Source organism: Capsicum annuum, unplaced genomic scaffold (assembly GCF_002878395.1).
Source record: "Capsicum annuum cultivar UCD-10X-F1 unplaced genomic scaffold, UCD10Xv1.1 ctg60360, whole genome shotgun sequence".
In the NCBI taxonomy this organism is placed as follows: domain Eukaryota; kingdom Viridiplantae; phylum Streptophyta; class Magnoliopsida; order Solanales; family Solanaceae; genus Capsicum; species Capsicum annuum.
Genome location: NW_025869162.1, coordinates 697 through 24440, shown reverse-complemented (window position 1 = coordinate 24440; position 23744 = coordinate 697). Strand labels below are relative to the sequence as shown.

The following is a 23744-nucleotide window of genomic DNA, read 5'->3' as shown; positions in this document are numbered from 1 at the left end:
TCAGAGCTCATCATAAGTTTTCTCATAGGTTCGGCCACCGCCTATAGTTGAATCTAACAATTTTTTATGGTGTGGTCAAGAACTTCAAAAAATGTATGGGACACTACCTCATTCGTCTATTTATGGTACGGCCAGTCCTTAAGAAGAGATTTGAATCTCTTCCATGCTTAATATAGGTTCTTATCTGGCTTTTGATTAAGTCTCAGAATCTCAATTCATAACCTTAATGTTTTGCCAGACGGAAAGAATTGCATGAGAAACTTCTTAGCCAGATTATTTCATGTAGTGATGGAGTGTGGATGTTTTCCTTCAACCATTTCTTTTCTTCTCCCAAAAGTGAGAAATTAAAGGGAGTGAGCCTGACGTAGTCTATGGAGACTCTAGTATGAATAAAGGTGTTATTGATCTCTAAAAAGTTTTGTAGATGGAACTGGATCCTCATGTGATAAGGTGTAAATTTCTTAAATTGTGAAATAATCGCACAATGTTCTTTTTTTATTTAAAATATACCTCCTAGTTTTGGCCAACAGATGGTAAAGTTAATATTGATAAAGGAATATTGGTCACGAGTGAGATTGATACTTTGCATACTGTCTTGTGGGCTGGTTGTTCTTCAGCCATGATAGTAGGAATAGCTTTGTCCTGTAGAGCTTATGGTATTAGATTGACAAGTACTACTTCTCTCATGAACTAATTTAAACCTCACTCAAGTTCAGGATATGGGTCAACCAAATCCCTTTCCCTTGCCAGCTTACTTTATATTTAGACCTGTACCTTGCAAATTCATAAGCTAATATCAAGTTGTTAGCACTTATAAAACAATACAGAAAAACTAAAAATAAGAAAGTTGCCAATTTTCAAGTCCCCGGAAATAATGCCAAAATTTTGTTTAGATCCTAGCACACATGCAATTGTATGTGGTCGTGCAAATAATAAAGTGGCCTTTAAAGCAACGAATCGATCCAACAAGTACTTGTTCTTACCAATAATCTAATTCTAGCATTACTAAAAATTTTAAACATGTTCTAATTGTAACCAAAAAAATTTAAGATTTGAAAGCTTAAAAGAAATAGTAGACAGTACGATAATGAAAAGTGTTGGTATCTAGGGCCAAGGTATTTTGAACAGTCATACTAAGCTATTCAATCTTTTTTGTTTAGTTAAGTATCTTGGTTTTCGAGGTTGATAAATAATAAAGTTATGATCATCCTCTAATCGCCTATCTAACTTAGGCCTACAACTGCATCGTTGAGTGGGGATGTTAGAACTAAGTTAAATGCACTTATATTTCCTCCCGTATATGAAACAAATGAGGAATTCGGTATATTCCTATGATAAATGCAAATCCTAACATTGATTTCTCTAAGTATAGGATCCTACTCTATATATCCCATGATCTAATCTATTGTTCCACATTTCGGGCTCACGTTAGAAATATAAATTTATCATAAGGGTCAAAAATCTATAGAATAGTAATAACAGGGATATATGAAGAATGAAGCATGATAATAAATAATAATTGAACTCAGTTGAAAGAATAAGTATTCATGCTCTTGGTCTCAACCCTACAACAAGGGTGTTTACCCAATCATAGTTTTACAATGAATCACAATAATAAAATTCATACACAAGAACTAAAAGTAAACTAACATAATGACTAAGAACCCTAATTATATCCTTTATTGCGTGTTTTTCATTCCCAAAATTCTTCCAATTTTCTTACAACAGTAGCCAAGTGTCATATTTATAATATGAAAGAACTTCACCTATTTTGAACCCTGGGCATGGAACGCCCATGTTTTGGTGTAATTAGTTGTGTGACATTCCCTAATCATAGATCCACATTGTTTACAAGCATTTTCTTTATGTATTGGGATGTAACACACTCTTATCTCAGAAGTTTGAGGGTGTGATATGCTCTTGTGCTCCAAAATTCCAGATTTTGTAATAGTTAACCCCATCAATTTTGCTTTGAGTTTTGCATTTTGTATATGCTTTTCAAACATCATTTGAACTTGTTTAGCTTTTTGGAATTTATCCTAACATCATCTATGGTCTCCTATTATATATCATAACACGAATTAAGGCACAAAACACAATAGAATTCATCGAGATACACTAGAAAAATATATAACTCAAGCTAGTAACACTAGTTTTTTTGTCTAAACTCTAAGTGATCCTTTTGATTATAAACTTATTTTGAACACTATAAACATTTTATTTAACACATATATGCTTAATTATACTATCAAAAACTCATTATGCACTCAAGAAGTCCCCAAAAATTGGCTAAACGCACGTAGATAATGACACTTAGGTTCATATAAAAACCTAATATCACCTTGAAGCACACCCCTAGGAGAGGATCTGGGCCATGCTATATCGTTATGTCACACACCTTTTGTTCATGTGATGATCCTTGTAACCCAACTCCTCTCCTATAATACTGCCCAAAAGTTGATTTTAACTTGGGTTAAGTTGAAGGAAAAGTGGAATATTCTTATAATTCATTTGGGGAAACCTATGGATGACCTAAGGGACTATAACGATTACTTAGTAATATTTATAAGATAATTTTCTAAAAATTTCATGTTTGGATAGTCGAAAAGGTAACAAGGGCTATAGTTAGGGTATTTTTTTCTTTTACTTTTAGTGTCCATGTTGTTTTACTGCTTAATTCATTAATGGTAATTCTTTCTATGACTATGAGTGGCTAAATAAAATATTTCTATGGTTTAGGCTACGAATATTATTTCTTAGCTTAATATTCAAGTTGGTTAAAGTTGATTATCATATTTAGTTGTTCTTATGTTCATGTACATGCCATTCTATTGATGCGCGACCTTTAGAATACATATATATCTCTTTGTGAGCCCGTAAGTAGTAACATTAGAATAGAAATGGAACATAATAAATGGGTTATTGTCTTTTATATGAATTAAGGATAAGATTCATAGTTTGTATAGGAATATACCTAATCTACCCCATTTGGCTTAAATACAGGATGGAATATAAATGTATTTGAATTAGTTGCCATATCTCTAATCAAAAATGTCATTATGAGGATAATTTAAATAAAATATTAGAGGCTCAAAACACCATAGTAATTATATTAACCCCGTGAATCAACAACCAAAATAAGGAACTTTACAAATGACATTGCACAGCTTTGCATGATTGTTCATGATGCCTTGACCCTAGAATCATCCATGATATTATTTTTACCCCAAGTTTATCATAATTTGTATAGTTTATTGCCTTGTTTTACCTTTTAAATTAATGCATCCTTGGTTTTGTCACTTGAATAAATAATCAAGAACTTTTTTAATCTTGTGAATAGTTAACAAACAATTCCATATGTGTTCGACATTCGACAATGAAAGAGGCACTTTATTGCTTGCACGACTATGTAAACTTGTGTATGCAGTTGGATGCAAGTTTTTGGCACCGTTATTGGGGACTTCATGTTAATTGTTTATCTATATTAGACTTTTTATTTATATTTATTTGAGTTGTATATGTTTTATTTTTGTACAAAGTTTTATTTTACTATTCTATCACTTTTTTTGATATGGCAGCCTAGGATAATTGGTGGTTGATTTATGAAAATTCTTATTTTTGAGGAGGGCCACACTTGGATAGTAATTGTCATGATCATCAAGAGAGAGGGGTATGTGAACCTATCAAATTTTTCAAATTTAATATATGTCAGATACGTGGTGGTCAAGATAGCCATTGGATTGATTTCCCAAACCATTATTTCCCTCCGTTGAACTTCTATTATGATCAGTCTGTTATTTGTGATGTTGGTAGGATAAATAGAGATAATAAGTAAAAACATGATACTTACCTCGTAGATATGCTAAACAAGATACTGAAGTTGCAAGAACAACAACTAAAACAACAACGAGAAGCTACTAAGAAGATGATTTCCCATGTTGTAAAGCTACATACTAGGGCTAAAACATGTGGTGATCAATATGTTATAGTCTTACCCAGCACTCAAAAGGAACCTCTGATTGATGAAGAAAGAGAGGCACTAGTTAATTAAAGTGGTGAAGAAGCAGACATAGCGAGCCAACATTGGCTAATAGAACTAGATCAACAAATAAATTTCAAGAGTGTCTCAGATATGGTCTCATAACTAGGGAAACCCAATTAAAAGAAGAGAGAGATGAGGTTCTTTCAGAGATAGCTCAATTTCGTTTAGATATCCATGACTTTAACATTTAGTTAATGAAAAAATTAAGATTTTGTTGTCCAATCACCAGTAGTTGAGAATATAGCCACTCTGTAGAGAGGGAAGAAAATTTAAGCCATTCATCTACTATTCCTTTATTAAGGCTGACATTGAGAAGGTGAATAATAGTGAGATTGTTCTAGATTGTGTATGTTTAAAGGTGGGATATGTTGTATCTTATTCAAAAGCTTTTCTACATTATGTCTAGATGATTACATGTATTTTGAGTCATCTAAACTTTTGGAGAAGTATGCATATGAGGAACAAGAATTCTACATTCTTAAATTTGCACAAGACAAGCAACAAAAAGCATTCCTCACCTCAGGCCAAGAAATTTATCTTGCACCATTCATTAATATTTTCTTTCATCATTGTACCACCAACTTATGAGTGAATAAAAAAGATGAATGGAAATTTAGTTGTGAAATTCAAATCCTCATGATGAAGGAAAAATTCGATGGTCCATGCCATCATGTTAAATTAAGCACTTCTGGGAGGAATCACAATATTTAGTAAATAGGCTTTTTTAGTATCACCTTTGTTTAATTTATTTGGTTAAGAGGATGTCTAATGTATCCTATTTTTAAGCTAAGAAGCATGGCAAAACCTAAGTGTAGGGTCCTCCAGACCTTTTTGATGGGCATGATTCTTCTAGCTAAACTTTGAGGCCTCAGGGAGTATTCCTAATCCTTATTTTTTTGATTTATAATTTGACGATAAAGTATTATTTTAATTCTGGGGTAGGGAATCTTCTGATTTATTTAGGGTGAAGTGTGCTATAGTAGTTTCATTTTGATTTATTGTTCTATAGGATTTTAATTTTGATTTTTTTTCAAGTTTTTGACTAAATTCAAATACTACAAAATGATATCTTTATTTATTTTTTAATTTTATTAGTGTCTGTTTAGGTAAAGCACATATCACCCACCCTGTAATTTTTCTTTTAGTTTGTTTTCCAAGGGGGATCCTTTTAAATCTATTATCCCTTCTATTTTTTAGGAGTAACTTTTAAACTTATTATTTTTAGTATTAAATAGACATGCTTTAGCTAGGTGTTGCACATGATTACTTATTACATATAGTGTTATATTCTATGGCATGATGTGAAAGTTGAATAACTTTTATGAGACACCTAGTCTCTTTTATTTAACTCTTGTGTTATTTTAAATTAAATTTGAATTCTTGCAATTGTTTAGCTGACAGTCTATTGGGATCCCTCTTGATTTGAACTTGTGTCATGTGTGTTGAGGTTTTTGTTATATTCTATGTTTGCGTATTGATATATAAAACTTGACCAGTGGTTTAAAGTTAAAAAAGGAATGTTGAGTTTAGGATATGACATAGACATTTCCTTAATAACTATATTTTATAGCTGCTTTATCTATCTATAATGAATCTCAAGGTTATTTCCTCAAATTGCATTAATTTTTAGCATTTTGAGCCTTCTCACAGTGGCTACAAGTTATTTATCTTACTAGAACTGTCAGTTTGGTTATCGGATTAGTTTATTTTGATTTTATGCTCATTTTTTTTGTTTTAGATATTTCACTGTTTAGGAAATGCTCTTAGACCAAAACTCTTAGTAAATAACCATGGATGAGAATTCCAATAGTGCCATCAAATTCAAAACATTGGTTTTACGCTAGGAGACCATTGGTTTAGGTCTCGAGGCTTCTGAACTCATTTTGGGATATAGGGTAGATTACGTGAAAAAATAGAACTATAGGTATTGGCCCCACACTTTATTTAAACAATCTCAAATAAAAGTTTCAAGGGTTTCACCGAGTCTAGAATATAATATTTGGTATGGTAACATACTTTGTTTATGCTCACAACGTTTTAAATGAATCTCGAACAACGGTTGAATTCCATTCCAAACGTAGACAATCTGTTGCATTAGGTCACTGGCGTAACAGATTAAGCAAAACTTTGATCTCTTATGTGGTCATCGCGTATGCAACTATTAGTCGTGTAAGTGACACTGGCAATCTAGTCAGTTTTTGCGAATGCCATGCTTTGTTTGCTTAAGCGGGAATCACATATGTGATATGGGGTTGGGGTAAATGATACTCAACATTACTTATATCAATTAAGTGATAGCTTCGTCTCTTAAGCGACTATCGCGTAAGCAACAGGGTTTTCTCTTAAGCGACACCTGGCACTATTTAACCCACTTTCTCCAGTAGATTTTCTATCACTTCTTCCACTATTTTAAAACTAAATTGAGAGAAAAAAGAGTGGAAAAAGTGGGAAAACATCTAAATAGGTTAAAGTAAACAAACCTATCTTATCTTGGTCATTTCCCATTAATTTTTCCTTCAATTTCCATCAATATTCTTGGAAAAATTCTTTGAAATTAAGGCTTGAATTCTCTTCAAGGATTATTCAAGATCAAATTCCAAGCATCTTCTTTAAGAATTAAAGCAATTAAGGTATGTGTGGAATTCATCAATGGGTTCCTTCCACCCATTTAGTACTAAAATCCCTTTTTTCAAGTATGAATTTCTTATCCTATTTTATGAAAATATAATTGTTAATGATGAATATAATCAATATTTTCTTAGTAGTTTTGAATTCAACCCTTGTCAATAAGTTTCCCTATTTTAATTATACATTTTATGCTTTAAATTACAATCACCCATATTATGTATAGTTGAAACCATGTTAACTTTCCAATTCATGAATTACATAATGTTATCATGTTATTCTCCAAAGTGTAACGTATCCCCATACCTAAAGATCATGGATTCCATTAGTTTAGTGAAATGGGCTATGTTTGGATCTCTAAATCATGACTTCCTACCTGTGTTTTAAATGATGTTATCGTATTTAAAGAATCATTCAGTGTTGGAGAGTTATGAACACTCTATACCTATGTATTCCTACATGTTTCCACTTTTAAGTAACAAGGCAGTCAGAACATGATTTTATCATCATATTTAGATTATCATGTTCAAGCTGAGCACTTATCATTATAGTACCATGGCATGTTAAATAAATAATAATACCTGTGTCATTTAGTTTAGAGTAAAACTTAGCACTGAGTAAATGTGGGGACGGTGGCTCCCTGTCAATTAGGCATGATTCATTAGTAGTAATCCCTAAGTTTCAGACCTATGGTGCCACTGTAGATTATTAAGGGTACCCCATCAGTTAGGCATGACACCCTTTTCCTTTGAGACATCATCTATATAGATCCACATACCCTTGGCAAGGTACTAGAATCCTTCCAACTAAGGTGACAGGTTGGATCCCAATAGCTCATATTGGGGTATGTCGGTTGTATTTATCTCCCATAGTCTCAGTTCAGTATTCATACTATATCAGATCAGGTTTGGATTACCAAGTGTACAATTTTTAGATATTTAGTTACTTACATAGATTATCTTAGTTCATAATTTACTTGGTCTTGTATTCTTTTTACATTTTCATGCATTCATGTTTAGTGTCCGCATGTACTTTAGATATACCCTACCTCTTATAGTAGTTCATTCAAAGTACTGACCGCATACTCTCTTTTGTAGTATGTTGATTTCACAATATAGGTTTGGACGCTTAGTTCCCCGATTACCCTTAGCCAGCTCAGACCCATCCAATAGCAATAGTGGTGAGTTCTCATCTATCGAGGATAAGTTATGTTTAGTTATTTTCAGTATTTCTTTAATTTCAGTCACTAAGAGTTAGTTGGGGGTTTGTCCTATCAACTCTACATTTCTTACATGCTTTAAAACTAAATGTTCAGATATTTAGATTTATTTTCAATATCTTTTACCAGTGATTAAGATATGCTGGTATTTGTTTCATTAGACTATATTGATAGTAATTATATCATTTTTTCTTCTAAATAAGATACCTTATCATTATTTTATTTAATTCTCATAGCAGTTACCAGGTCATGGGTTAGCTTGGGGTCACTCAAGACCTTAAGCACCATGTCACGACTAGGGGGTAGCCTTGGGTAGTTACAAAACATGATATCATATCCTAAGGTTTTAAATCATCTTAGGGTATCTGAAATCCACATTGAGTAGAGTCTTAGGCATGGATGTAAAGCATGCCAAACTTATGGGCAAGAGTCTACGACACGTGTTAGGAAAAATTTCTCTTCATTCAGTATTCATGTCATGCAAAGGAGCATGACATCTATTGAATTTCCTTTTTCTAACTTATCCTAAATTTCGTTTATATAAAATTCCTCTCAAAGGAAGTAACAGAAGAAAGAACAGGGATAAAACCAAACTACTGTATTCAGGAAGATCCCCTGAACGATCATGTTTATCATGCTAAATTTAGTGCTACTTTCACAGGTTTGGGCCATTCTGTGTCTACTTAAAATAACCAATGGGTTGTTGCCCCAGCAAATCCAATAGTGAATTCAAATATAGTTATGATACAAAACATTACATAAATAAATCCTCCATTATTTTGTAGATTATTCTCCGAGGAGGATCCAAAAGACTTTTTTGACTGTGTGTAAAAGGTGACAAACATTATGGGTATTACTTTGAGCAAGAATGATGAGTTATCTTCTTATCAGTTGCAAGGAGTATCTTATAATTAGTTCAATTAATGGAGGGAGAATAGAGGTATTGAGGCAGGGCCTATAAAATTGGAGGAGTTTTCCATGAGGTTATTAGTCAATTCTTCCTACTTGAGTTCAGGGAGGTTGAGTTAAAAGAGTTTATAAATTTGAATTATGTTAGTATGAGTGTGAAAGAGTAATCAATCAAATTAACCCAGTTGGAAATTTATGGCCCGACCATGATGGTCAATTCTAGGTCTAGGATGAGTAAGTTTATGTCGGGGGTTTCTAAGAAAGTGGTTTATGTTGATGAAAGAGATAGATCTCTTTAGGTTGATGGTCTATACCTAACAGATTATGGAGGAAAAGAGTAAGGATTAGGATAAGCAAAATACAAGGGCTAGAATAGGTAGCTTTACATTTTATCAACAGAGGTCTAATGGTGGAAATCATTCTTAGTTATCCCAGAAATTGTTAGCTTTATCCCCATCTTCAGGCAATACGCTAGTGCCTAAGATCAGGTAGGATAGTCGGGATAGAGTGCTAGGATCTAAGTCCCATGGTAGTGTAAGCAGTGGTCGTACCAATAAACTTTGCATAACGTGTGGTAAGAACCATTAGAGTGAGTATAGATAAGGTAGCGATGCATGTTTTAGATATGGAAATTCTGGCCACAAGATAAGGGAATACCTAATGGGTATGTATAAGGGTTAAAATGATTGTCAGTAGGGATAGGCTAATTCTTCAGCAGCCCTAGCAGGCCACCCCTCTCATCAGCTTGCCACCTTAAATGCCACTAGTGGACAATATCATAACCGACTTTAAGCTCTTCAAACTCATCATAGTCAAGAAAGTTCACCTGATGTTGTTACAGGTATGTTACAAGTCTTTTATCTATTTATTTTTGTATTGATAGAACTTGGAGATTCACTTTCTTTGTGACTCCTTATATAGCTTTAGACTTCAGTATCAGTCTCGACATACTAGCAGAGTCTTTTTTAATGGCTACCTTAATGGGTAGTTCGATCACAGCCAGATGGGTTTACTAAAATTTCCTAGACATAGTGTCTCAATGAGTTACTTTAGTTGATCTTGTGGAGTTAGAGATGACTAATTTTGATGTCATTCCCAGCATAGATTGTCTCTACTTGTGCTATGCCTCAGTTGATTGTATAAATAGAATTGTTAAGTTCCAATTTCCTAATGAGCATGTTATTTAATGAAGGTATACTACTTCAATGACTAAGAGTCAGTTTATTTCCTATCATAAGTCAAAAAAGATACTATCCAAGGAATGTATTTACCATTTCTTCTGAGTCAAAGGACTCAAATTTTGAAACTCTGAGTCTTCAGTCAGTTCCAGTTGTGAACGAGTTTCCAGATATATTCCCTCAAGATCTTCTTGGAGTTCTTTTCAAAAGAAAAATTAACTTCAGAATAGATCTCATTCTAGATACCCATCCTATCTCAATTCCACCTTATAAAATGGCTCTAACTAAGCTTAAGGAATTAAAGGAACAATTGAAAGATATTTTTGATAAGGGTTTTGTCAGGCCCAGTTTTTATCCATGGGTGACCAGTCCTTTTCGTGCATAAGAAAGATGGTTCTGTCAGAATGTCCATTGACTATCGTCAGTTGAACAATGTCACAATCAAGAATAAGTATCTACTCCTAAGGATTGATGTCTTATTCGGCCAACTTTAGGGTACAAGCTATTTTTCTAAGATAGACCTTAGATACGACTATCATCAGCTTAGAGGCAGAGAATGTGATATCATAGAAATAACCTTCAAAACACGTTATGGTCACTTTGAATTCCTAGTTATCTTTTTTGGACAAAAGAATTCTCCTACAACTTTTATAGACATATGAATAGGGTGTTCATGAAGTACTTGGACATGTTCGTCATAATTTTCATAGATAATATCCTCATCTATTCTCATAGTGAAGATATCATACAGACCATTTGAGTGTTGTTTTGCAGATACTTAAAGATCATCAGTTATTCACTAAGTTTAGTAAGTGCAAATTTTTGCCAAGATCAATAGCTTTCGTTGGCCACATAATTTTTGATAATGGCATTCAAGTTGATCCTTAAAAGACTGAAGCAATAAAAAACTAGCCTAGACACATCTCTCCATCAGACATCCAGAATTTCTTAGGTTTATCTAGTTACTATAGACGGTTTGTTAAAGGGTTTTATTCTATTGTTTCTCCCATTTCCAGATTGACCCAAATAAAAGTTAAATTTTAGTGGTTAGACTGCTACAAGAAGAGTTTCCAGGAGTTGAAGAGTCGACTAACTTTTACTCCAGTCTTGACTTTACCAGATGATAAATATGGGTTTGTAGTTTATTGTTATACTTCTGAGATGGTCTTGGTTGTGTGTTAATACAGTGAGGTAAGGTTATGTCCGACACCTCTAGACAACTTAAACCCATGAGATGAATTACCCGACACATGACCTTGAGTTAGCAGCAGTTGTCCTTGCCTTAAATATTTTGAGGCATTATCTTTATGGGGTTCATGTTAATCAATTCATGAATCATAAGAGTTTATATTATGTATTCACTTAGATGGATATAAATCATTGTCATAGAAGGTTACTTGAATTGTTAAAAGACTACAATATGAGTGTGTGGCATGTTTCTAGTAACGCATATGTAGCGGCGGATGCCCTTAGTAGACTATCTATAGAAAGTGTTGTGCATGTTAAGCAGGGTAAGAAAGAGTCTGTCCATGAGGTTCATCATCTTGCCAGGTTAGGTGTTTGGTTGGTTGATTTGACTAAAGGTAGTACATGGGTTCAGAATGATTCAAGATCTTCATTGGTTGTCGAAGTGAAAGAAAAGTAATTCAGGGATCCTATTTTGGTCAAGTTGAAGGAGCAAGTTAGAAATCATAAGGTTGAGGTTTTCTCCCAAGGAGGAGATAGTGTGCTTCGTTTTCAAGGTAGGTTATGTATTCTGTGTGTTGATTGTTTTAGATAGTAAATTTTATTTGAAGCGCATGGTGCGCAATACTCTATTCACCCAAGAGACATTAAGTTGTCCCGTGATTTGTAGGAAATCTATTAGTGGAGTGATATAAAGAAAGATCATGCAGAATTTTTTTCTAAGTCCTTAATTTGTCAGTAGGTTAAGGTTGAGATCCAGAGGCCTACTGATACTCTTAAGGTGTTTAGCATCCCCACTTGGAAGAAAGAGGTAGTAAATATAGATTTACTAACAGGGAGTTCTCGTATGCATCATTGATAACCCTAAACTCACTCCCCATATTTTTAGGGGTAAGGCAGTCGTTTTCAATATCCCAACTCGCATTGGGGTCGAATCGACAAGGAGTAGTATTTGAACTTCAAGACCTATGGGCGCTCTAGTTACTAAAAAGGGTACCCTAAGTGAATACCAAAAGACAAATATAATGTAAATTGGGGGGTTTGATTAGGATTTGGGTTTTATCAATCTTTAGTCACACTACAACCATAATAACACTTTTTATTTAAAATCTTGTTTTTATAAAATCTTGGGGTACTTAAAGGGAAAAAGTGTGTAGGTTAGAGATGGTTAAACATGACATCTAGTTGTTGAGCAAGAGATAGTCTAGGTCAAAAGTCTTTGCAATTAGATTGTCAACCAAACCTCAAATATTTCACCCATTGGATCTTTCGAGCACCTAACAAGTGTACTATTCATAGTCACCTAAAACCTCAATCAGGCATCCCTATTTTAGGAAGATGGCCATGACATGACTTACACTCTATTTTCACTAATTTCTAAGATTGAAAATGGTTGTAAGCCACCTACTTAACTGTCCACCATTGCTATTTCCCCATATAGACCTTTTTCAAGGATACTATTGCTTACCATAGGTTCACCGTTATCCTTTTTTCAAGGATGATGGAGTTTTTCTAGAGTTTGGGGTTTTTACTCATCAAACTCATTTGGAGATTTGAGCTTTTCACCCAGAAATTCTAACTATAAAGCCAAGTAGTGGTGGAATCAATAATCAACATCTAAAATCATGTAAACACATCAAAATATTTAGCTGCTCATGAAGAAGGTAGAGAAAGATATACCATCATATGGGTTGTCCAATGAATTTATCCTTCATAAATAATAAAGATTCAGGTCTCCAAAATTAGTTACAAATCTTGTGATGCAAGACCTATTTGTCTCTACATCATGCATTCTATGACCTATTTTCAAAAAAAAATTCAAACCATGGATTCATGGCACCTACTTTATTTGTGAAGCAAGATGGATACAAGGATGTTGTTGTAGAGCTCACTAAATTGACCAGAATTTGGTCCAATTAGAGAGTAAAATTTTAACGAGTGGGAGGGAAATGGGGGAAATCATCTATTCATATAACTTAAGTGCCCGCGGTCGAGATCAATTGTCCATAATGATGGACATATGGGTGGCCGCAGCCATGAACAAGGTCCCACGATCGCGGTAACGGAGAGAATTTTTGCATCCCCATTTTCCCCTATTCAGCTCAGTTCACAACTTGACAGATTTTTGCCTGTTCAGTTTTCAATGAAAAAATTCACACTTTGCCCTTTTTTAAGCTCATCCAATTCACTCTATAGTGCCACAAATGCATTGGTTATTAAAATTCAAAAATCAAAATCTACATTAAAACTTCATAAATAAAGGATACCAACCACTTAAATGGCATTCGTGGGCTGACTCCCAGATAGCGCCTTTGTTAACATCCTGGCACGATGTCTTCATTCATCTATTTTCAAGGTGGGTCCTTAAGACCCCCTTCATTCAGCTCCTCAATCTCAACATCAACCACAGATACAACTTGAAGCTTCGCGGATTACTTCTTTATCTTACAAACCTTAGAAGAGACTTCATCCTCTTGCACTTTAAACTTTATTTCCCCTATTTCTAAGTTGACATGGCCTTTCCAGTGGCTAAGAATGGAGAACAAATGATGATGGGTACCTCTCTATCCATTTCATAGTCCAAAACCATAAAGTCCATCGAAAGTATAAAATTGTCCACTTTTAATTGAACATCAAATAAAATCCCCACCGGTCTCTTGATAAACCAATCCACCATTAAGATTAGTATATATTTCAAAGTTAGGGAATCCAATACAAGTTTCTTATAAATGACAAATGGCATGAGGTTGATGCACGCACTTAGGTTGCATGGAGATTTCGGAAACATATGTGTCTCGATGGTACAAGGAATGGTGAAAGATCTGGGGTCATTTTCCTCTTCCACGATATTACAATCCATGATAGCACTACAAACATGGGTGACTTCAATGGTGTCAACTTCTATAAGGTTTTTCCATGAAATTAACTTTATAATTAACTTAGAATATCCTGGGATCTATTGAATAGCCTCAAGAAAAAGGATATTGATTGATAGATTGCTAAGCTTAGCCATGAATTTTTTACCTTGCCACAATCCTCTTTCTTTGCAATCATTGTGGATTTTAAACCTCAACCAATTCTTTGTCAATGTCCCTGATCTACTTCTTATATTTTTCTTCTTGATTTTGAGGTGACACTTCCTTGGTCTTAACCTTAGGTATTTCTCCACTCAAGTCTTCTTTTAAGAGGTCCTCAAGTGTCTTCCCACTCTTAGTGAAAATTTCTAGGACTTGAGCATACTTTTTTTTATTAATAATAGTGTTGCTGGGAAGTCCACCTCTAAGTCTACCATTAATATTAGTGAAGATTTGCCTAATTTGGGTTTCCAATTACTTGATGGAGGCAGAGTAGGAAACAATGATTTGAGAGAGTTAAGAGAAATCACTATTTAATTCACGGACCATCTTGTCCATACCTTCCACCCTATTCAAAATCCTTGCTAGGACATCCTCGATTTTAAATTTCTTAGGTTCAATAGAGATTGACTCTTTATTCATCCTACTTTATTTTCTCCTTGTCAACCACGGATGTTGAGGGAGAGATTTCGGGTAATTCAGCATATCGGGTATGCGAACCCTGATTTTTCTTTGTCACCTCTCTAAGAAATTCCATTACCACATGATAGTGCAATTTCACTAGAGAAACCCCCAACACATTATCCACGCTTATTTTGTTGAGAGGATCAAGGGATCAGTAGTGGACTTAGAGAAGCACATCGGTAGTAGACTTAGAGAAGCATACTCTTAGGGACCTCGTAATTTAGGAATTATGCTATTTCTCTGTTAAACCTCTCCCATGCTTCATACAATGGCTCCCCATTTATTTTTCAAAAGTTTATGATCTCATCCCACTTTTGGAGCATTTTAGAGAGTGGGAAGTATCGATCAATAAAATTATAATAAGCTCTTCTCATAGAGTGATTGATCTTAGTGGGAGTGAGCGAAGCCACAACACTGCATCACCATTAGTGAGAACGGGAAGAGGCGAAGACGGATTGATTCTTGAGTAATGTATGCTATGTCAAATGATGCATACACATTAATAAAATTCTTTAAATGAAGATTCGGGTCCTCATATGCTTGACCCTAATATATCCCTTTCATTTGTAACATGTTTGGCATAATAGTTGTTACATGGAAAACACCGCTCCCATGATTTGGTAGATATGAAATGCACTTATTTGGCCCACATCATTGAGTTGGCCATCATCATTGAGAAGGGCATCAAAAGCTCCCGCATGACTAACACTGTCACTTATTTCCCCGTTTATGATACGAGCATCCATACAAAATCAAAAAAAATAAATAAAGTAAATCAAAATCACCCTAGGTACACCCAAGTAAAAATCACACTACATAAGAGAAATCTATATTTAACTCCCAGCAGTGGCGCAATTTTGATAATGCTCAAATCACTCCCATATTTTTAGGGGTATGGCGATCATTATCCATATCCAAAATCATATTAGGATCAAATCTACAAAGAGTGGAATTTAAACTTCAAGACCTATGTATGCTCTAGTTACTAAAAATATCACCCAAAGTGAATGAAAAAAGAAACCTGTAATGTAAATTAGGGGGTATGATTAGAAATTGGGTTGTGTCAATCTTTTGTCACACTATAAGATACAATAACACTTTTGATTTAATATTAAATTTGTAGAAAATCTTGGGATAATGTCTACCAAAAGGTAAAAAGTATGTAGGTTAAAGATGGTTAAACATTATATCTAGTTGTTGAGCAAGTGATAGGCTAGGTCAAAAGTCTTTGTTATTAGTTTGTTAACCAAACCTCAATGATTTAACCCATTGGCTCTTTCAATCACTTAACAAATGTGCCATTCATAGTTACCGAAAACCTTAAGAGGGTATCTTTATTTCTAGGAAAATGCCCATGACATAGCTTACACTTTATTTACACTTATTTCTAAGATTACAAAAGGTAGTAAGCCACATAAGTAATTGTCCACCATTGTATTGTCCCCCTATAACCCTTTTTTAAGGATGTTATGAGTTTCTATAGGTTCATCTTCATCTTTCTTTCAAGGATGATGAAGTTTTTCTTGAGTTTGGGGTTTTCACCCATCAAACCCATTTAAAGATTTGGTGATTTCACCCACAAATTCCAATAATTATGCTCCAGCAATGGTGGAATCCATAATAAACAACGAAAAATCATGTAAACACATCAATACCTACACACAAATACACTTTAGTTCAACATAATCTCAAGACTAAACTATTTATCTACTCATGAAGAAAGTACTGAAAGATATACTATTATATGAGTTGTTCAAAGCATTCATCCTTCAGAAATACTAAAGATTCAAGTCTCCAAAGTTAGTTATAAATCTTGCACAATTTAGGGTTCTTATTTCAAATTCAAAAATGTCTATCAAGTAAGTAATACCCAAACAGGAAAGGGTTTTAGACTATAAAATGATTGGGATTTGGCTAAGTGAATTTACAAAACTACCCTAGACAACATTCCCACTTAGTCGCAATCACATAAGTTTGTTCGCAATCATGGTTAATGCGACTGCAATGGTGCTTTCATTATCATGTTTTGTTAACCCTCTTGACTGAATGTGACTACAGCCTATGGCCTACGGTTACTGTAATTGATGATAATGACTGGTCCAGGTCTTTAGCTACACTCTTTTGTTTCCATTTGATTTATTTTTGTTCCAATCTGCATCTTTCCATCTCACCAACTTTATTCCTATAAAATATGGATATTAGTCTGTTCAATCATGATTATGTCTCATTTATATATTCAGAACATAGTAGTGTGCTTGAATGTTAAGTGCAAATGAGTGGTAAAGTGAATACTCATCAATCATCAACATTATTCGATTTGGGTCATTATATATCAAATAACCAAGTCACACATTTTTTGTTGGTTTATACTTGTCTTCAGCTGAGGATTATGCTAGACTATATCTCAGGGAGTTGGTAAGATTTCATGGGGTTCCTTTGAATCTCAAATAGAGGTACTCAGTTTACCTCTCACTTTTGGAAGGCTTTATAAAACAGTCTTTGTATCCAAATTCATTTTAGTAAAACTTTTCATCCTAAGATAAATAGTTAGGAAGAGCAAACCATTCAAGCTTTAGAGGATATGTTGAGGGCCTATTTTATTGACATTAAGGGTAGTTGGGATGACTATTTACCTTTGATTGAGTATGCCTGCAACAACAACTATCATACTAATATTCAGATGGCTTTATTTAAAGGTCTCTATGGAAGGAGATGTAGATAACCTATAGGTTTGGTTGAAGTAGGTGAGTCTCCCTTCATAGGGCCAAATTTATTTTAAGAGATGATGGAGAAAGTTTAGTTATTTTGAGAGAGGTTGAAAACAACAAAAATCCAAGTGAAATCATATACAGGTGTTAGGAGAAGAGACTTTAAGTTTGATGTTGGTGACTTGATTTATTTTTAAATTTTCCCCATCAGATATATGAGCCAAGTATCTCCATCTTTTCTCTACAAATTAAGATTCAGCACAAGGTAATAGTTTCTCTTAAATTAATTCTACCATTTTCTATCTCAGGTATCCAACTATCCTTATGTCATTACATGCATTCATGAATTCAGTTATCAAATCATGATTCATCTTATAAGTATTTAGTGTATGATCTTAATCTTTTTAGTATCTCACCTTAACTAGTTTCATTTATTGACGAATGATCTCAAAAGGGATATATTATAATACTCTGTAAAATTCTAAACACATTTCTTGCTACTAGACGCATGTTTACAAGTGTCCAAGGCATTAATTTTGCACTAAATACAAAGGACTTAGCCTTTTTTAGACCCTAAAATGTTGAATATTTTAGTTTTGGCCTCGCCGAGATGAAAATGTTGATTTATGAGTTAAAATATGTTTACGGATGTTAAAAGGGTCATCCAACAGAGTTTTGGAATTTTTACAATAGCTTCAGGGTATTTTTGGACCTTAGAGGCACAATGCCTCCACGTTTTGGACGTGACATAGAGGATGGATCTCTGCATTAGCCTTCGTTCCATGGAGGTTAGTCTCCACGATAGCCTCTATTCCATGGAGCTAGCTTCCATCATAGCCTCCATTCCACAGAGGTTGTATTTTCCTGCATTCTTAATTAAATGTCCGAGGAGCATTTTGGTTTTTTTCGCACACCCCAAATTCCTAATTAAAAATCCCTATACGGGCATAAATTGTACCATTCTCCATTAGTTATTATATGTAAACTCATCCACCTTTCCCAAGAACGTTAAATTCATGTTTCTCTTCAAGGATTCAAGAATTAGAGTTCCAATTCCAAGCTTCTCCTTTAATAATTCAAACAATTAAGGTATGTGGGGTACTCATGAATAGGTTCCTTCCACCTATTGAGTCCCAAAAGCCCATTTTGCTAAAGTAGGAACTTCCTATCCTCTCTTATGAAAATAATTATGTTAATTATGAATTTAATCTATGTTTTCTTATTAGTTTGAATTCAAGCCATGTCAATAAGTTTCCTCATGTGGATTATCCAGTTTATGCATTAAATTCCAATCACCCATTATATGTATAGTTAAAACCATGTTAACTTACTAATTCATGAATTAACCCATGTGATCATGTTATCCTCCCAAGTTTAACATATCCCCATACCTAAAGATCATGGCTTCCATTAGTTTAGTGTAATGTGCAATGTTTGGGTCTCTGAAACATGACTTTGCGCCAGTGTTTTAAATAATGTTATCATATTTAAAGTGTCATTTAGTGTTGTCGGGTTATGAACACTTGATACCTATGGGTTTTTACATGTTTCCATTTTTATGTAACAAGGCAGTTTGACCATGATTTTATTATCATGTTCAAGTTGAACACTTATCAGTACAGTAACATAGCTTGTTAAAAAAATAATAATACTAGCTTCATTCATTTGGGAGTAACATTTAGCACCGAGTGAATGCATGGATGGTGGCTCCCCTATAAGTTAGGCTTGAGTCATTAGTAGTATTCCCTAAGTTCCAGACCTACGATATCATCGTAGATTATGAAGGGTCCCCTTTCAAACGTCCGTCTAGAAATTATCCTTGTGGATCGGCATCATTAGTCATGTGTTGGTACCTTACCAAGGTACTTGCACCCTTCCAACAAGGGTTACAGGTTACACCCTGATAACTTAGATTAAGGTATGTCGTGTAACACCCTATAAATCAATTCCAAGACAACAAAAGGTGCTCAAGACTATGAGTAGCTTCAACCTAACCCTATAAGCCTACTACTAGATCTGTAACTGATTACAACATAAACTAATCAAGTAACAATGCTGAATTATATCAAAGAACTTATCTAAAATAAGCTGAATGTACTGTCTGAACAACTACTACTAAATGTCTGAATAATAGCTAGTAGTCCGAAAAGCCTTTAGTACTAAGAAACTAGAGAGCCACTGGGATAAAAACCCAACTAACAGAGACTAAACGGAAAGCAACTACTCAAATACTATGAAAGCTGGAAATCAAGATAAATGGGCCTCGAACCATGAGGAATCACCAGCTCTCGGGATGTAGATAGAGATGCCCAATATCACGTACGCTGCTAAGATTGATAACTTGAACCTACATTATTAAACAATGAAGCACGTAGACATATATGTGGATCAGCACGTTGAGGATGTATTAAGCATGTAGAGGTGAATGCATAAGTAAAAGCAATATCTTAATATTATCAAAAATTCATAGAATATGCATCCTATATGTAATGAATCACGTGGCTGGAATAACTGAAAGGTAAAAATCATAGATCATGAAAAATAAAACATACTATATAAAACTGGTGAACCATCACATTTCAAGTCTAAAAACTGAAAAGTTATCCGTCATTATTTTTCGTTAGACCGTAGGAAGTTCAAGTAAAAGGTTTTCTATTAGGTAATTCTTTTAAAAGTTGTTATATTATTTTTACTAGTAGGGAGGTTCTTCTAACTGACATACAGTATGTTACGTATTATAGTGTCCAACATCTTGTTCCCCTAAGAGGAAAACCTCATGTTGGGGAGAGGTTTCATACTCTTGCCAGGGAGTATAACCTGAGCTGAGTGATCATATCTGTAACTTTCATACATATAGAAATGGGAATTCTAAATCAGTACCTATATTGGCTCGTAGTTATAGTAAAGTTGGATTAACTAAACCCACACTTCCCGCTCGATGCAAAATACTACTCCCTTTAATTTGTATGCTCATTCTATAGGAAATCCACTTTTAAAAGTCGTAATATTTCATACTGAAAGCTAACTATGCATCTTTTCATTCAAAACAAAATTTAAGCTATAAAGTTTATTGCATGTCTTAGCTAAAGATTAAAACATCAAATATCTATTCAAAGTTGTCTATAAACATATCATGGGATGCTTAAAAGCATAATCTTTGTTGAAATAACAAGGGAAAAGTCATCATTTCCACCTAAAACTATACACGAAAAGTCTAGGACACATCCAAACTATCATAGTGACCTATTACACTCCTGTACTATATAAAAGTGAAATTATCACCTCCCCGCGACACCTAATCCAACGCGTGTTTCTTACACTTAATATAGGCACGTCCAGCCTTTTGAAACTAAAGAATAAATATTAAAAAAATATTAAATTATAATACCCAAGGTTATATTCAACAATATCCTCCATTTCAACCAATTTGAGGTTCCAAACTAAAAAATCCTAATTTCTAAATTTCTCATCCAAAATGGAAATTCAAGATCATTTGTTTGAAGAATTTGTAACTACATCTTTTTAATCATTTGATTTTTTGGTATATTGTGAGAAAATATAGTTCTTTTGTCTTAAATTTGTTGAAATTTTGCTAAATATTTCTTCCCTGAAGTGTTTGTTCAACCTATCTTAAAGCTTGTAATTATACCACCTTCATTGAAATCAACTGAATAAACTTATAACAATCATAACTATAAATCCACAGAAAGAAGAAGCAGCAAATAGTAGATAGTAAGGATGAGTAGGTCCTGTTAACCTCCGGATCTCAAAAAGTATATGGACAACCAACATCAAATCAAGTTGAATGCCAACCGCATAGTCACTGGAACTATTCATTGGTTTGATCAGTTCAAGAATTTGGTCATTGACAACACTGTGGAAGTTAATGACAATGAGAAGAATCAAATTGGCATGGTGGTAATTCGTGGTAATTGCGTGGTGACAATTGAAGCGTTAGAGCTAGTCGCTAGACCACAGTAGCTCTAAGAGATTTTTGTTTATACTGTAGATGTTGTTGTCGCCCATTTAAAGCAACATAAGTTTGTACAACTAGGATTCAGTATTTGATTAGATAATAGTTAACATGACAACGGATTTCTATCTAATCTTGATCATTAACTTTTGCTATTCAATTAGTGCAATATGTGTTGAATGCAATTTGTATGTGCTCCAATGCCTTTTAACTAGAAATTGATGTTTTCTTTTAATGTTAAAAATCAATCGTAACTTAAAATGAAAAGAGTTAAACAATTTTTGATTGTCACCAATAAAAAAAATAGCAAATTTAGGTGTTTATCTCTTCTATTGGGTTGCAATTTGCTCAAAACATGAAAAGAAAAGAGAGATGAAGTTTCAATTTTGGTTCGTATTGATCCTCTTTAGATTTTTGTTTTTTCTTTCCATTTATATTCTACCCAAATGGATTGGGTAGGGTGAAATAATTGGGTTGGGTCGGGTTAGAATTGGGTTAAATTAGTTGGATTGGATTAGGTTTATTAAAGTGTCCATTAATTAAATAGAAAAATTAAATTAAATAAGTGACATCACCACAGGTCGAGTGGAGTACAGTCCAGTCATTAAACTTAGGCATGAGTGTCGCGGGGGTGTAATAGTTTAACTTTTATATCATATAGGTATGTAATAGGTCACTATGATAATTTGGGTGTGTCCTAGACTTTTCGTGTATAGTTTGAGGTGAAAACAATGACTTTTCCCAAATAACAATATTCAACTGGGCTTGATAACCTATGCATCAATTTCATGATAAATCATCTTAAAGTTCATGTTTTATAATGAAAATATCTATAATTCAACTTAAAATCTAGAAAGTATAGTCACACACATGAATTTAAGATAGTAGACATGGAATTCAACATCTGAATCACTTAAAATCTCAAAATCTTCAATTTTCAATAAATGGGTACGAACCCTAAATTGAAATTCATGTAAAATCAATTGAATTTGTAATTAAAACTAGTTTTGGGCACAATGATGAATGATTTCTCCTTTTTAAAAACCCACATGCATTAATTGATAAACTAGATAAAGAAGCTTAGTTTTGAGATCCTATTTGTGCTCTTTAAGGCTGATTCTTGGAATTCTTGAATGGGGAACCTTCAATTTTGAACTATTTTGGAAAAAATTATTGGAAATTTTGGGATTCTTGAAGTTGAATGTTGAAGCCTAGTGTATTAATCGAGTCGGATTTGATAAACAATGAGAATGTTTTGCTCAATATAATGATTAATCTTTTTTTTACACAATTTCGGTAATAAATGAAAGACAAAATAGCCCTTGTGATTTAAAATCCAGCAATTAGAATGCTGATTAAGGCCCCACTGCGATGATGTGGTTGGGTCATCGCGATACCCACCGCGATACGGTGGAATCACGGTGACTCACTAGATTGTGATAATTGTCGATTTCGGCCGCATCATAATATGATGGCATTCCCATTGCGATACTTATCGAGATGCCGTGCAATCACGATGAGCTACTAGAAACTGACAAATGCTAATTTGTCCTCCACCACAATGTGGTGGCCTCCTCACTGTGATACTCAATATGATATGGCCTAATTGCAGTGAGCTACTATTTACCAATTTAAATGCGATACAATCCTCGTTCAAAAATTCTAAAATTTACCCAAGACATGCTATTTTCACCCTAAATATAATTTAACTTAAAAATAATTGTCTCGGATCCCGGAAGGTCAACTTAAATATCTTCAAAGTTTAAGGGAGTCAAAATGACTATGTGCCTTAACTCTTAGCTTTCTCTTAAGGTTCTATGTGCTTCAAGTACGTACTAAGGGCTGGACTGAGCTATAAATATTTGGTCTATTACAATATCTCCCCCTTGGGAACATTCATCATCAAATGAGACTAATGAAGCTGAGATAATGAAAAATCAAGGTTATAATTGGCATGAACAACTAAAAACATGAATAAAATGATTTTGAAGTGCAAGAATTATCAAGAGAATGGCTATATAGAGCTAAGACTTAGATTGAAAAAAAGATGATATGTGGAAACTTGTTACCTTTAGCTGAATCTTAATCTGTAGCGAAAAGATGAGGATACTTGGTCCGAATATCAACTTTTTCTTCCCAAGTGGCTGTCTCAATGGATTGATTTCACAAATGAACTTTGATTAAGGAAACTTCTTTGTTCCTGGATCTACAAATCCGGAGATCAAGGATCTCAACTGGAATCTCTTCATAAAAGGGGCTATCATGAATATCTATGCTTTCTAAGGGTACTGGAACTGCTAGATCACCAATCCACTTCTTTACCAAGGACACATGGAACATAAGATGAACGGATGATAAGTCTGCAG

At 34.0% G+C, this 23744-nt stretch overlaps 1 pseudogene; it reads left to right on the top strand.

The window, feature by feature from the left end:
* The first annotated feature begins 21143 nt into the window (after positions 1 to 21143).
* LOC124893493 lies at positions 21144 to 21386 on the top strand (annotated as a pseudogene).
* The last annotated feature ends 2358 nt before the right edge of the window (positions 21387 to 23744 follow it).